The sequence below is a fragment of the Mirounga leonina genome, unplaced genomic scaffold (assembly GCF_011800145.1).
Source record: "Mirounga leonina isolate KUSES-001 unplaced genomic scaffold, KU_Mleo_1.0 Mir_173, whole genome shotgun sequence".
In the NCBI taxonomy this organism is placed as follows: Eukaryota; Metazoa; Chordata; class Mammalia; order Carnivora; family Phocidae; genus Mirounga; species Mirounga leonina.
Genome location: NW_023270447.1, coordinates 25,907,683 through 25,919,041, shown reverse-complemented (window position 1 = coordinate 25,919,041; position 11,359 = coordinate 25,907,683).

The following is an 11,359-nucleotide window of genomic DNA, read 5'->3' as shown; positions in this document are numbered from 1 at the left end:
AACTCAGTAAAAAGCTATGTGATACTGTATGACACAACTGTAAACATTCTCTTAGGTGTCATTCAGAAGAATGCATTTACATGAATACCCAGAAATTTTGACAACAATATGTGTCACTGATATTAAAACACTATAGAAAGAGAAATTGAAGCAGTTCATATTTGTGCATGAAAAAGTAAAGCAATTGTGGTACAGAATAGGGATGAGATACAGTGAATTTGATTTTCCAAATTAGTTGAGAAAAGATGCTTTATTAAATAAATGATAGTGGATCAGCTGACCATCTATTTGAGAAAAATAAAATATCCATCATATCATACACAAAAATTAATTCCAGGCAGATTGAATATTTATATAAAATACAAACCAAAAAAGTACTGAAACAAAAAATAGAGATTTTGAAATATTGAACAGCAGGAGCATAAAACCAAACTCAGGATTATAAAAGAACAACAACAAAAAAAGCAAATTTTACTCCAAATACTTTAAAATTTTGCATGGGAAACATACATCATAAATAAAGTTAAAAGAGGGTGCTTGGGTGGCTCAGTCGGTTAAGTGTCTGCCTTAAGTGTCCCAGAGTCTTGGGATCGAGACCTGCATCCGGCTCCCTGCTCATCAGGGAGTCTGCTTCTCCCTCTGCCCTTCAACCCACTCATGCTCTCTCTCTCACTCTCTCTCTCAAATAAATAAATAAAATCTTTAAAAATAAATAAATTAATTAATTAAGTTAAAAGAGAATTCATTTGTGGAAAATTATTTACTATAGTCCTCAATGTTTAATGTCTTTATTATATCCCACTGCTACAGATATAAAATAAAACAAAAAATAAAACATCTTGATAAAAATGAAGAAATATTATGAAAAGAAAGTTCAGAAGAAAACTACAAATGATCACTAAACATAAAAAAATTCCAACCTCACTAATACTCAAGGAAATGCAAATGAAAATAATAGCAATACAGTTCACTATCAGAATGGAAATGAGATGGAAAAGTGGTCGTTCTCTATGCTGGTCCAGACTGAATTACCTTTTATTGGTTGGTTTATCCATTTATACTAAAATTTATATGACCTTACATTTTTCTTCAGCAATTCCCTTGTAGAACTTTATCCAACAGAAACTCAAATGAGTCATCAAAGGGCATTAATTACAGCAATGTCAGCAATAGTGAAAAAATCAGAACTAATCTAAATATTCATCAATAGGAAACTGGCTAAATAAGTTTATACCTTCATACAGGGTAATGCAGTAAAGCCATACCAAAAAATGTACTCTTTGTTTCTAATACAGAAATGACTACAAAAAGAGTGACCTTTAATGAAGCCAACTGAAGCCAAACATCCCACCTGAATCCTTCCTGAATTCCTTATCTACCAAATTTTGAGAATTAAAAAATAAAGATGTTGTTTTAAGCCACTAATATATGCGGTGGTTTAATACATAGCAATAGAAACCCCAAATAGCCACTAAGACAGAATGAAAACAATTTTCCTATTGGACATAGAGAATGGAATGAGGAGATTAGCCTGACTACCGTGGAGAGAGATAAAATTAGAATATATATATATAGCGAGGGGCAAACGTTAGATCTTAAAAACTAGGTAAAAGACACTCTGTGTTTCAAAGAACAGAGAGATAATTGTTGTATAACAAAATCTTAATATCACAATTTTAGAGAAAGAAAGAGGGAATTATATTCCCCTATCTAGCTGTCTACTACAGATCCTTTCTTCCAGGAAAAAGAAGGAAAAAGAATTCATTGGAAGGGTTAGTCTCAGCAACGACAGTAAAAACTTCTGTGTTGCATCTTCAGGAGAATCTGAAAGCTCTTGTAGCAAGCAATTGGACCAGATGACCTTTAGGAGTCCTTCTAATTCTTTGATTCTCTAAGAAGAAGAGTTTTCTTTTTCTAAATTGTTTCTCAGACGGCTTGGCCAGAGCCCTCAATATGCTGCTAACTCTCTGTGGATGCTTTTTGTTTGTCAATGGCCCTCCAATGAGACATCTGGAACTAGGCACCATATTCCTGATACGTGGTCTGCATAGGGTGGAGGGCACTGTAACTCAGAGCATCCTAGTTATTTTGCATGCCAGTTTCCCCAGAATGTCTAAGCACTGAAGGGCAATATTGATAAAATATTTAAATATTAATTAAATAGCTAAATGTTGATAATAATAGGAAATGCAGAGTCTAAGAAAACAAGATATTCTAGATATATTGGAAAAATGGTCTTATTATAAAGGTAGGTTATTCTGCTCATATTAGCCTGTTGATAATCATTTTATTCTTTTGTTGTAGCATCTAAATAGCATTCTCCCTAGAATCTTTATCCTTCCATTCATAGCAGATTATTTCACTTCTTCCTCTTTTTTTTTTAATAAAGATTTTATTAATTTATTTGAGAGAGTGAGAGAGACAGAGCACAAGCAGGGGCTGGGGGAGGGGGGGCGGGCAGGGAGCAGCAGAGGCTGAGAGAGAAGCAGACTCTCCTCGGAGAAGGGAGTCCGATGAGGGGCTCTGATCCTGGGACTCGGGGATCAGGACCTGAGACGAAAGGAGTCACTTAACTGAGCCACCCAGGTGCTGCTCACTTCTTCCTCTTTCACAAAAAAGCTATTTAACACAAAGCCCCTAAATTTACCCTCAGTCTACCTGGATGTGTGCTTGAGTTCGAGTCAGGGTCTCTTCTAGTTCTCTCCTTGACCTTTAATTTCATCTAGATTCTGCCCTATCTGCATCCTCAGCCTTACTCTGCAATCACTCTCTGGCTTCCTCAGTTTTGCCCTTTATATTGACATCTTCCACTGGATCAACAAACACATTCTCTAATCCACTCACAGAACTGGTTTGGCCAGATTTCTATGCTTTTATCTTCATTCTCCTTAACTGAAATCTGTCCCTTGGTTTAAAAGTATTCATTGTAGACCTGTCTAAACAATTCTTCAAAACATCAGATATCTGTTATCTGTGTCTAGAAACCTACACTTAAAATATATTAAAAAACACTTATTTTCTTATAGACTTAAGAAGAAAAAAACAAAACCACCCCTGGAATTGTGTTAATGTTGGAGATAGCATTTGGATAAATGGATTGTAGAATGGATTACAGAGTTATTTGTACAATTCTTTCCAAATAGGACAGTTAAGTAAGCTTCCTATCCCAGAGGGGGGAAAAAAAATGAGATTTTAAGCACTCTTACAGCATTGCATTTTAAAAGGGCTGTTATTATTTATTTACTTAGTGTCTGACCACAAACAGTTATTGAAAAGTACTGCTATAACCACTTTAAAGATAAAATAAATGGGGAAAAAAGAGAAATGACAGTAAGACCCCACTCCAATTACAGGATGAGTTAATGAAAGGGTAAGCAAGAAACTTAGATTCTAAGTTCCCTCAAATCCACCAGCACAGACTTGCCAGCATCAAACCACATTTCCGGAGAGAGGCAGCCTCTCACTAATCTGGTGATGCAGGCTTCATCAAAAAATATCAATTTTCAGTCTTCTTTTTAATATTCCTATGCTATAGAACTCATCATAGTTGATTTGTGGCTGGTTAAGGCAATATTATCAAAATGAATTTGAAAATCTAATATAATCACTATTATCACTATCAAAATGTTTTGTATTTATTTGCATAAAGAGTGCTATTACTCTATAAAATCATTTAATGTGCTCTTTCTTTCACTTGTAGGAATTTATTGTATTTATAAAAAAATGACATGGGTGGACATTTGACACAGGCTTTAAACAAATGCATAATTTAAGTAAATTAATTAAAAATTTTGAATAAGTAAAGGGCTATCCATCTAATTATTTTTCTAGCAGAGATAATGCATGAATATTCAGGACCAGAAGATAGGATCATTGAGGGAAACTGGGAAGAGGTAAATAACATGTGTTACAGAGGATAATTTACTGGAAAATGGATAAAGAAAAGAAATGACATGGTCCTTGAGAAGTTGTGAACATAAGGAACCACATTCTTTGGATATATGTGGTGGAAAATTTAGAATCACTGTATTGAAGAAGTTTCAAATACTGTTTCTACAAATGTCATCCTTTGAAGTAAATAGTTTGCTAAACCTCAACAGAAACCAATATTCAACATAAAATAAGTATCTACTGGTCAGTTGATTGCATATGAACATTAGAAGAGATCACAGTTCAAAAGTCATTAAAAATATTGAATACTAAAATATTGAAAATAAGCTACTGTAATAAAGAGCAACTCCTTCCCACCATTTGGTTTTATTATATTAGCTACCATTTATTTGGTACTGTTTAATGAAGAGAATTGCTAGTACTTAATCATACATCTTTATTCATTCACTTATTTGTATTTATTCTATGGTTTTCTTCTTATCCTTACTTTTGCATTTATAACAATCAATGCTATGTCTGGATGAGAATCAGGAGTCAGAGCATGGAAAGCTGAAATATTCTGTGAAATATTCTCTGTGAGGATTCACTGTCTAAGCATAGAACAACTCTTGAGCAAAATTCAGGGAGAATGTAAATAAAATATAAGGACTTGCACTCATACATGATAGATATAAGAAGAAAGGTAGAACAGCAAAGTTGAAGTGTGCTTTTTGCTAAAGTCAGCATGATACTGTTCATTTTTACCATAGACAATCCCTTACCATCTCTTATTTTTTTGAATTTCCACCATTTCATGGATTGTGTTATGTGTGTGTGTATGCAAGCACACACATAAATACCAAGCTGATTGCTATAACAGTGTGCTAGGAAATACATGGACATAAACACCTTGCACCCTCAGCTTACATATAATTAGAGAGAGCAAAGGGAGTGACGAGATTCAAACCATGGGGGCTGTCCAACAATGACCTGTGATGAACAGGACACATCACCTAGAGTCTCAGGTGTGTCACGTGTCCGACCCTGGTGGAAACAAGCCACTTATTTCTGGAACTTTGAATTAGACTCTAAGTGGTAAGTTCTAGTGAAAATAACCTTCACCAGAAAATACAAATCCCATATTCCTGCATTTCTATTGGTGACTCACTGTGTAACTCCGGGTAAATCACTCAGCTAGATTTCTGTTCTATCTATCTCATAGGGCTTTGACATCTATTTGTCATTTCTCCCCACAACCACAAGCCACTCAGTACTGTCAGTTATTCCTACATTTTATATCCAGTGAGGGCAGGGCCTCCACATTGTATACAAAGTGGCAGTAATGGTAGACAATTAAATTATAAAAAGGAGAAAAGTGAGGCAAGGATGTCTTAATTCACATTAAAAAATTATTCTGATATATAAGCCAACAGAAAAAGCATTAACTTTAACCACAGGAATATTTTATAACACATGCTTAGTTGGGGATGGGGTATGTCCTTCCAAATACATAAAAATATTACTTTGTTCATTCATTCATTCAACACATAATTGAGTGTTTCCTATGTGTTATTACTCTGTGTGTTCTTGGGACTATTTCACTGAACGGAACAAGGATTTCTGATCTCAGATTTCTTATGTTCAAGAGGAAGGAGACTGAAAATAAACAAAACATATAAGCAAATTATTTAGTATGTTAATAGGTTATAAGTGTTATGGGGAAAAAAAGAAAACAGTAGAGTAGGAGAAAGGGAATCAAGAGTGCCACGGTTTAGGGAAAGGAGTTAGACTTTTATATTAAATATTGAGGTTAGGGTAGCATCATTGAGAAGATGACATTAAAAGAAAGAGAATTAGTGATGCATAAATATGGAGAGAGTATTCTATTTTTTTAAGATTTTATTTATTTTTTGACAGAGAAAGAGAGAGAGAGCACAAGCAGGGAGAGCTACAGGCAGAGGGAGAGGGAGAGGGAGAAGCAGGCTCTGCTCCAAGCAGAGAGCCTGATGCAGGGGCCCTGGGATCATGACCTGAGCCGATGGCAGATACTTAACTGACTGAGCCACCCAGGTGCCCCAGAGAGAGAGAGTATTCTAAGCAAAGAACACAGCTAGAGCAAACTCCTTAAGGTGAGAGTAGGTTCATCATGTGTAAGGAAAAGTAAGGAATCTCATAGCTATATTGAGGGTAGAATATTGGGAAGTGAATTAAAAGATAACTGGATTCAGGTACAGGGGTAGGGGCCATTTAACGCTATTAAAGAGTTTTGGCTTTCAGTCTGCATTAAAATGGAGCCATTAAACTTTTTTGAATAGAGGAATTATATGATTTGTCTCAAATGTTAAAAGTGTTTCTCTGGCTACTGTGTTAAGAAAAGACTATCAGAAGACAATAGTAGAAACTAATCAAGAAGACATCACAGTAATCAAGTGATGGATGATGGTAGCCCACACCCGGATGGTAGCAGTGGGGATGAAGAGAAGTGATGAGATTCTGGATATATATCAGAATTTACTGATAGGATGGACGCAGGGTATGAAAAATAAGAAAAGAGTTAAGGAAATATATAATATATGTATATAAAATATATGTATTTCCTTAACTCTTCTCTTTTTTTTAGAGAACTCTTCTCTATTTTATATCTACTTATCTATCTATCTATCTATCTATCTATCTATCTATCTATCTATCTATCTATCTCCCCCCTAAGCAGTTAGACAGATGGAATTTCCATCAGTGGACATGTAGAAGGTTGCAGGTGGAGTAGCCTGGTGTTTATTTTAGGGCATATGTATTTCGAGATGTCCATTAGACATTTAAGTTAAGTAGACATAGATACAAATTTAGTATTTGGGATAGAAGTCTGGGCTAGATATGTAATATATAAATGTGTGAACAGTTGCCATATGATTTATATTTAAATCCATGTGATTGGAATGAGCTCACCAAAGACATGAATGGAGACAGTGAAGAGAAGACCAAGGGCAAGGCCAGGGGGTCTTCTAACAGTAAGAGGTTGGAGAGAACAAAAAAAAGAATCCAACAAGCAAGACTGAGAAAGAGAAACCAGTGAAGAAGGATGAGAAGCAAGGGAGTGGGTGGTATGAAGATGGGGAAAATCTATCAAGGAAGTGGATATGCTATTGATATTGGCCATTGGTTTGCCAATGTGGAAATCAGTGGTAAATTTGATAAGAATAATTTTGATGGGATGATGGAGACAAAACCCCAACTTGAATTGGGAGAAAATGGGAGGAGAGAATTAGAAACTACAAGAATAAATTACTTCCTTAGAGTTTTTCAATAAGTACAACCTAACGATAGATAAAGTGACAAGAAGGAACAAGAGAATTTCTTTAAGAATTTAGCTATAACTATATGTGTGTACACTGATTTCAATTATATAGGAGAAAGAGACAAATATTAACATAGGAGAAAGAGGGACGAATGGCTGGAGTTATGCTGCTCAAGGAATTTCTGGACTGATGTCCTTAAGCAAGAGGGAATGGGATTTATGCACAATTGGAGGGATTGGCTTCAAACAGAGATAAGATTAAAACCCATTGCTTTGTCTCCTAAGCAGTTTCTATTCCATGTTACACCCATGAATATTATGGAATGGTTAAACACTCACTGATAGAATATAATATGTCTCTCTATATTAAGCGATATAATTTCTATTATGGTTATGAGGATAGGGTTGGGAAAATTTTAGTAAGTCAGAAAGGAGTAACTTAATAACATAGTAAATTCAAAATCTCTAGAGAGCCCTTGTCAATAATACGAAAATGAACATTAAAACAAACTCCATATCCTTTAAACTGTTTATACCTTAAGTTCCATTACTTATCTACAAGACCACTGAACAGAAAAGGGTCTCAGAACTAATTTATCATTTTGTAAAACCATGGATTTCATTCCACTTCCAAGACTCCAACTAATTGAGGTTGGGCTGCCTAAAGGGCCTTTAATGAAACTACTAACATCTAGAAAGAATAGCTTTTTAAGAGTGAGAACCTGTTCTTACATATGGGCTTCAGAATGAATGGTTTCATTGTATGAGGCTGTTCATTAAAGTTCATGTTGTGAAGAGATACTTTCTTGGCATTTAACTTTTTTTTTCTTTAAATTTTTTTGTTCTTGTATTCTGTTCCTCTCTCTTTCTTTTGTAATCCATTTATGAAAACATGGTTAATTTAATTTGCCTAAATCAGTAGAGCTTCATTCATGTCACTGTCTGCTTAAAAGCCTTTAGTAGTTTATCATTTTCTAGAGAATTAAATCCAAATTGCCTTGGTTCTATAGTCTTGTTTTCAGCCCCACTATTACTTAGTCCAAGTTGCCACTGTCACTTATTGTAACAGCCTGAAACTAATTGCACACGTGTGCACACCATACACTACATACCCATGTTTTACACTTCACACTGTGTCAGCTATCTATAGCTATACTGATGCTGCGTAACAACCACAAATCCTAGCAGCTTAAGACTTTAAATATTTATTTAGTTCCCAAATCTGTGGATTGATTGGGTGGTTCTTTGGGCTCCTCTGGAGAGCTCTGCTGATGTGAACAGGGCTTAGCCGAATTCAATCACTAGTTACCAATAAGCGTGGCTAAATTGCTGATCTTGGCTTGACTCTCTCAGGTATTTGGCTAGAGGTCAGGTGGTCTGGGTGGGCCTCAGCAGAGACGATGGGCAACTCAGCTTCACATTTCTTCATTCAGCCAGCTAGTCAAGCATGTTCTCATGGTGGAGCAAAAGGAAGTGGCAACATGCAAGTGCTTTGTCAAGTCTATTTAAATCCAGTTTGCCACTGTCCTGTTGGCCAAAGTCACATGGTAAGCTCAGAATCATCATGGGAAGGCAGTAAAAGAAGGCATGAATTTAGGGAGGTGTGATAGAGTGAGGCCATTAGTGCAATCAATTTACTACAAAGACCTAAATACTTTACATAGTCTCTTGGCTCACAGACCCATCTCACACAGTTCTCTCCCACTAGCTGTCTAGACATTGTTTCCTTTGCCTCATCCATTTAGCCTAGTTAATTCTCGTTTATTCTTTATCTCAGTTCAAATACCCATTTGTACAAGAAAACCTCTTTGGCCTTCCAGGCTATGTCAGAATTCTTTGTTATAACCCCGCATAGAACCATGTTCCTGTCACAGAGCACTGGATGTGGGTTGAATTATTAATGTGATTATTCAATTAAACTAAACTAAACTAATACCTTTCTAAAAACAGGAACTTTGCCATCTCTTGTGCAACACTTAGTATTCAGCATTGTGCTTGGAACATAAATGTTCAATAAATATTTCCTGGATGACATTACTTAAGCTATTTAAAATTTCCTGATCGTTGTTTCTATCCTTGTATTATTTTCTGCAAAAGCTCTTTCTCTAAGAAATGTTATGATTTCTCCTTCCTTCCTTCCTTCTTTCCTTCCTTCCCTCCTTCCTTCCTTCCTTCCTTCCTTCCTTCCTTCCTTCCTTCCTTCCTTCCTTCCTTCCTTCCTTCCTTCCTTCCTTCCTTCTGAAATTGTCATCTCTTACTCCATGGAGCTAATACAATGACCATTTTTCTTTTTTGCCTATTCTCTCAGACTTTCAGTTAGACCTCATTTCTAAGTTCCAGGTCTCTCAGCAATTATTTCTTTATTAAATAGCACAATTGAAGGAAAACGTAAGTAGGAAATTAGTTGTTGTCCCTCAGGCCACACCCTCCCCACTTCATTGTAGTCTTGAGAAGAGAGCAATAAAGTGCAAATTAGTCTTGTGAATTAGGGATGTGCTACCATGTATTTCCCAAAGAGGTGTCTGCTGTAGTCAGTAGAACATTAGATTTGGAATTTGGAGATGTGAGGTAAATGAGCTATGGGTCCCAGCATGAGTCTTTTTACCTCTTTGGGCTTCAATCTTATCCATGATATTTAGAGAGGACATAAAGTCAGATCAAGTCTCACATTCTTTGTAGCTTTAAGAAAAATTTCCAAGGAGTGTTTTGGTATGCACAAATCACATTTTTCTGTGTTCTTCCTTAAATGGTTGTATATTTCTCCAACTGAACCTATCTCATTATGTTGTTTAAATGCCTGACTTCTGTATTAGGCTATGATTTCTTTTTAGCACAAGAACCATCTCTTCTTCCTGGCACTTGGCAAAATTAGGTGCTGAATTTTTTTTTTTAACCTCAATGAAGACTTTCATCTAATTCTCATTTATGCTTGTACATTTTAGGGCACATATTTTCAGAGAACTCCCTTGTGTGGAGGCTGTTGCCTTAGGTATAGGTTAGACACATTGGAGACTCCAACTGGGAGCTGTTAGCTCTCATTCATTAGTCCTTCCTTGAGCATGATAAAGTTATACTGAATAGGTGTCTTGACATGCTAATTTGAGAAACAAATGCAAATCTGAAATGCAAAAATAGAGAGAGCATTTTGCATTTACAACCTTGCCTTTCGGAATCACACATATTGAAGAGGATGCCCTTAAAATCAAGTTTCATAATATTTAAGATATACTAGAGTTGACATGGAAAATGTTAATTTCAGATTGTGAGAGTTCCAGTTATTGAAGCCATCCACCAATAACTACACTGAAGTAATGTCAAAGAATCCCAAGAGTGTTCCAGTGAAAAAAGAGTTTATTATGGAAAAACTAATGGACCGTTTTCTTTAGCTGCTCCTGCTGGTACAGCTATGATGGGTAACATACACCAACTGAAATATCCTTCTCATATGTTAAATCACACATTTTCACCCCAGGGAAATAGAATGGGCCTCATCTTTGTTAAATATGTTTGGTTGCTTTGAGATATTTTCTCTCCTTTTCTGTTTTTTCTATCACTGTTTTTATTTTAATAAAAATATTTTATAGGCTTCATGCAAAAAACAATTCAATTGTGTCTTTTTTCATAAATAACTATGTTAGGAATTGAGTTAAATGGCTCTCCTGTGACCTCCATCTTGTTATGATCCAGAGGTCATTACAATTTTGCCTTGAGGGTGTTAGGCTAATGATTCCAATGCTTACCTTGGTAAAGATGGCCCTGTTCTAGTGGTGCAAGCTGAGTGTGCACTCTTTTCTAACATGTCCAAAAAAAAAAAAATTACAAAGGTGTTTGATGATGGTCAATCTTTGCTGCAAGCATGGGAAGTTATGTTGGTTTGTAAAAGTTTAAAGTTTTACATGTGTTCTCCATTAGCTATACTTTTATGTTAAGAAAATAATTTCTTCAGGAGACCATCATAGCCTTGATTATTTCAGCATAATAAAGAGTTAAGAAATCTAAAATCTCCTAGATCCTGAAAATAAAATCACAATGAGTATTATTTTTCTAAACATATTGCACAATTCTTTGCAGATGTGTAGGGGGAAATGTATCACAATGAAAAGCACTGCCATTTGTAATTCTACAGAGCATGAATTGGAACATCAGTTCTCTGCTGAAGCTATTCTGTTCCATTCTGTGCTTGCTTCATGGACT